The sequence below is a fragment of the Lactuca serriola genome, chromosome 1, assembly GCF_051521515.1.
Source record: "Lactuca serriola cultivar US96UC23 chromosome 1, Lser_US96UC23_V15, whole genome shotgun sequence".
In the NCBI taxonomy this organism is placed as follows: domain Eukaryota; kingdom Viridiplantae; phylum Streptophyta; class Magnoliopsida; order Asterales; family Asteraceae; genus Lactuca; species Lactuca serriola.
In genome coordinates, this window is record NC_136408.1 from 216,634,333 (window position 1) to 216,640,000 (window position 5,668).

General features: G+C 32.4%; 1 long non-coding RNA gene across 2 annotated transcripts; it reads right to left on the reverse strand.

Moving 5' to 3' along the window:
• Positions 1-861: 861 nt before the first annotated feature.
• LOC145049345 (uncharacterized) lies at positions 862-4,732 on the reverse strand. 2 transcript variants are annotated; one of them, XR_013683269.1, is made up of 4 exons: positions 3,891-4,732; positions 3,450-3,526; positions 2,443-3,366; positions 862-2,345 (listed from the first exon to the last, which is right to left on the reverse strand). It is a non-coding gene; the product is annotated as an uncharacterized LOC145049345 (long non-coding RNA). The 2 variants fall into 2 exon arrangements; XR_013683268.1 differs by having other exon boundaries at positions 862-3,366; positions 3,891-4,700.
• Between the last annotated feature and the right edge of the window lie 936 nt (positions 4,733-5,668).

Here is a 5,668-nt window from a genome sequence, read left to right on the forward strand (position 1 = left end):
ATAGTACTCAATTTTACACCAACATGATAGGTAAGACTTAAAAGTTCTCCAAGCAGCAATGATATTTTGCAGCTCTAGTTATATGGGAAAATCAGCTACAAGCATGTATTAAAATACCATAAAAAAAAGATTACTATGTGCTTTGTTTTGTTGTTTTAAGTTACATAAATGGTCTCTGCAGTTTCATTGATTCATTTCTATATACAATATATATATATATATATATATATATATATATATATATATATATATATATATATATATATGCCTTATGGTGCATCGTTTTCACTGTTCTTTTTGGTTTTCGCAAATAGTACAATGCAAATCCAACCCCCCGTAAAGCAGGGATACTTCACTAGTTTGAATAACAAATCTCTTCAAACACGTGATCTTTTATGAACAAAACTTACTTATATACTACTCCAGTAGTTTATAGTTAAACTGGTATAAATGAGAGGAAAATAAATCTCGTTACCAATTAATACCTATAAGTTGAAAACTATTGAGTTGTAATGATTAATTACTTTAACTTTGAAATCAGAAGTACACAAAAATTTAGAAAACGTTTAAGTTGTAATGGAAGTTTCAAGTGAATAAGGTTCAAGTATTTTAACATCTATTATAATATATATATATATATATATATATATATATATATATATATATATATATATATATATATATATATAAGATTTATGATTACAAGCATCATTAAAACAAGGTGGGGAACCCCTGCGTTGCAGGGATCGGATGTGACAATTTTTTTTGTTGTTTGTAAAAAATGGAAGATGTATGAAATGGCAATCTATGTTTGTTATTTGGTAAAGGAATTAAAAGAAATTGAAAAATAAAATAGAAAGAATAACCCCGCGTTGCGCAACAGTATTTGCGAACACCCTCCCAAAATTCGTTGCCATTCCTAAACGACATAACAATACATATAAACTACCGACCACTTGCTTCTAAACAATCTAATAAATACACACCTGAAACACTCCAAAAGAAAGTGATGAACAGAAGGTTGCTAGAGTAATTGAATAAGGTTGGTACACTGATAGAATTATAATATGTGTAAGTTTAGAAAAGAATTTATGAGGAGGTGGATAGATTCCTAATTTCTTATTCATGGAACTTGCATCTTGACAAACAACTTCTATGTGTAGAACTACAAATATGGATGTCTTGCATTGGATGCATCTGTCAATGTTGTAAGCATTATTCCCCTACAACATCAAAAGGGTAAAGTTGGTAATGTATGTAATTAACCAAAGAGAGAATTATTGCATGTATATATGAACCTAAAAAGGTAACAATGAATTGAACAATAAAAAGTGACATTTAAAACGGTTTCCAAGATATAAAATTTGCATTTTCAGACAATCCATCATCAAAAGTTTCTCATCTACTTGTAAACCGTTAAAGAATGAATAGACACTACTCTTATCACCCTCAGGGCAAAGCACATCCACACAAATACCCTTTCTCTTGTTGGTTGCAAGCAATCTGATAAACATAACCACACCCCCTTTCTAACAAAAAAAACATTAGAAAAAAATATAAGATTATATATTTTTCTTCTCATATGAATTATAAAATAACAACCTTTGGCAGCGGAATAAATAGGGTCAGTTATCATTGGATATAAAGTTAATGTTGAACTCAAATTTATAACCACACCAGGTCTTTTTGCATCTTCCATTATTTTAATCTGTGTATAGTTAAATTGTAAGAACAAAATTAAACAAAAAAATAAAATATAAATATTGGAATTTATAAAATGTAAACATACAGCTCTTTGAGTACAATCAATATGGGCAATCTTCTTTCTAGGACCAAGAGCAGTAATACAGAGTGAAGCTCAATGATGGAACTGGAGACCAAAATAAATAAGGGTAAAATAGTAAAATGTTAGAAAGCATACCTTGTGTGTCTGTGGTGGTGATGATGTCATGGATGCCCCAAGTGTTGTAGAAGCTTCTTTTTACCAGTGCAAACCCGTTTTTAGCACGCCCCGAGTATATAGTTGATGTCTGGTGAAGATAGTGCAAACCCGTTTTTACCTTGTGAAGTTCTTCACGTGTAATTTTTGTTACTGAAATCGGTTGACATTTCTCAAAACTGATAAATAGAGAAGATTTCACAGACATGCTTCATGATAGACCAACTAAAACCAAAGATTCCGATCTGTCACCTCTAAGGTAAGTGGATATTGAAATAGAATTGTGGAAGAAAGCAAGAAACCCTAAGTTTCTTTGTTTCAATCTTGGTAGGTCCGTTGGAATCAGTTGCCTTTTTGCTCTCGCCTCCTTCTCTGCTGAATCACCAAATGTTGTCATTTGTACAATCTGGATGAAGAACATTCAAGAAACCCTTAAAATCAAAATACATGCGTAATGTGTGTAAATTAAAGAGAAAAATTATACTTGTTCCTTAAGATAGTACCTTGTTGTCTATGGAGGCAATTTCCCGTTCGGAAATCATCAATAAATTAGTGAGTGGAATGAAATATAACCATTATTAGATACAAAAAGGCAATGAAATTTACCTTAAAACCATGCAACTGTTATAAAAAATAACAAAGAAGTAAAATGCTATAAGAATAAAAAAATTATTGGAAATATTTAGCGGGATAAATGCAAGAAGAAGCAAAAATACGTCCAATTGTTTTTTTTAACAAAAAACAACATGTAGGGGTAGTTTGGTCAAAACTGTTAAAATAATTTTTTTATCCAAAAAAACAGTATAAAGGGGCATTTTTGACAAAAATAATGTTAAAATCACTATTTTTTTACCAAAAAAAAAAACAGTATGTAGTAGCATTTTGGATAAAAACTGTTAACCTCAATATTTTTTTACCATAAAACAAAGTATGATTATTACCATAAAACAAAACATAAAATATTGGGCGTATAAAAAAAGTTAAATTGCATAAAACCTAGATGTTATTCAGAAACACACCATAACACCATACCTATTTTGTAAGATTTGCACTTTAGGTTTGTTGATGACAATACCTGAAATTGTTGAACATATTCAAAAGTAGGGGCAATATGGTCCTAAAACTGTAAAGAAATTAATTTTATTAATATAAAAGCAGGCGCAATATGGTCCTAAAAATGAATTTTTTTTAATATTAAAAGAGTGGAGGGGCAATATCGCCCTAAAACAATAAATATTGAATTTTATTAATATAAAAACAATGTTCAGGGACAATATCATCCTCAAACTGTAAAAATGAAACCTTGAAATAGAATTAAACCATCCATTGTGAAGCCCTACAAATTCCGACGTATGCGTGATCAATTTCCTCACCTTCCAATCTCTACCCACCGATTTCACACCTGCAGTTCACCTAACCATATCTTCCTACAAATATCATTTAAAAATATATAAGAATCAAATAGTTTTTATATGGCCAAAAAGAATGGTAAACAGGTTCAAGTTGTGACCTTGCGACAATAGCAAACATTCCCACTTACATCCTTCCAGATGCCAAATATGAGATCCAACTGATTTGAGAAAAACCCTACATCAATATACATAACCAAGAAATAGAAGGTCATTGGTAATGGGAATCAAAAACTGAAAAAAAAAGAGTTAAGAAATCATTGATAAATTAATAGTAAACTGCAAAAACACTCATGTGATTTGCTTTTAAGTTGTTGTAATGACCATTTTGCCATTGGAGCTGTTTAATCTTGAGTGTTATACGATTAAAAAAAACAGGTAGAGTAATTTGTTCTAGTAGTATTTACTTTGAACATGGATTATTTGAATAACTAAGTTTTAGGAATTTGAACACCTCCCCAACACTATTCTACACTAATAATTTCATTTTTTTCTATTCTATTTTTATAAATAAGGTTGGGGTAGGGTGGAGGTGTCCAAACCTTCATGGAAAATCTATCCCATCTATGGAAGTTCACACAATGCCACAACCACCATCTAATATGGCCAATACTACTCTACTGCCCTGCTCCGTTTGAGCCACTGTTGCTGTTGTTGTGTTCGTTTCTTTGGAGCGGCCTAGCAGCTAGCATCTGTGCTTCATGCCATTTCCTGCAGAAATCCCACAACATAGATGACAAATCTAATTAACAAAGTAAATGACCAAAATGAGTTTATAGAAAAGTGAAACTTACAAAGGTGTTAGCCAACATAGATGATAAATCTAATTAACAAAGTAACTACAGGGGTGTGTTCCCATTATAGATGAGGTTGAGCATGCTACAATAGGGACGAACTTTCTACGACTTAAATCGATGTATCAACAGATAGGTAATTGATTAGAATTATTATTTTTGACATAAAGCAAAAGCAATATCAAAATACATGAAAATTGAAGGGCACATTTTTCAACACTAAAATAGAGTAAATGAACCTGATGTACACAGAGGAACAAAATTATACTTCCTTCTGTATATGGAAATTGTAATGCCCATTTTTGGATGTCTGAAAAACTCTTAAGATGTATGATGTTGATTTCTCATAAAAAGATTCGATTATTTTGTTGGTATTTAATGTTGTTTATGATATTTTCGTTACAATCGAATTCATGGAAAGAAAAGAGTAGAAGATATAGTTAAGATTATTTTTATATCCTCCCAAAATTCTTCCTAAAATCCTACTTATTGGACATTGTGTTTGCTTCTGTAAGTGTAATTTTTCTTTGGTAAATGTCTGTAAGCAGGATTTTTAGGAATTGTTAAACCCTATTCGAACGGAATTAAACGAAAAGAACACTAAACAGGGTCGCAATGCTGATAGAACTCTTCTACATCTGTCAAAACTCGAACAAAATCAAAATTAAATGAACAAACTTTAGCAAATTAAACATGTATAAACAAAGGGGAATCAAAATTTGAAAGGAAATTAGAATTCAGTTAATCAAATTCAAGAATTAAGAGAAAGCATTAGAATTGCAGAGATAAGGGAGAAGGTGGAAGGAGGCAGAGCACAGAGCTCGCAAAGAAAAAAAGATAAGGTGGAAGGAAGTAGAGCACAGACCTAGAAATCCTCTTCTTGCAAATGGAGGGTCGATGGTTCCGTGCAGCAAGATGATTATGTGAAGTAGAAGAACCATCGACTTGGTGAGATGATTAAAGGCACTCTCAATCCATTAGTCGCCAACCTGCAGATATATCCTTCAATTTTGAGTCAGTGAAGCACTCGTCTGGTGGGACATTGATTGAACGTCAGAGGCGTTGGACTGCCGACACGGCCGACCAATGGAGGCAGGTAGAGGTTACATATCGGAGAGGAGGTTTGAAGAAGAGGATTCAAACTATTTTTGAGGCGTTTAAACCACGTGGGGGGAAGGTAAGCAGAATCGGTGGGGGAAGCGGGGGAATGACTCGCTGTCGGGAACAACCATTAAAAGTATCGGTGGGGGGGAGACAGCTTCGATCTTGAAGAAAAGAATGACGATTATCGGTGCAGGAAGTGGAGGCGGTGGATTGGATGGTTGTGGCGATGAAAAAAACAGAATGTTTTGATTAAGAAGGGTGGAAGGAACTGGAAGATCGATTACCTACGAATGTGGGGATAAAATGACTGGGAAACCGAAACTATTCAAATTCATGCTCTTCTTGAATATATATATATATATATATATATATATATATATATATATATATATATATATATATATATAGTATGAAGAGACAGG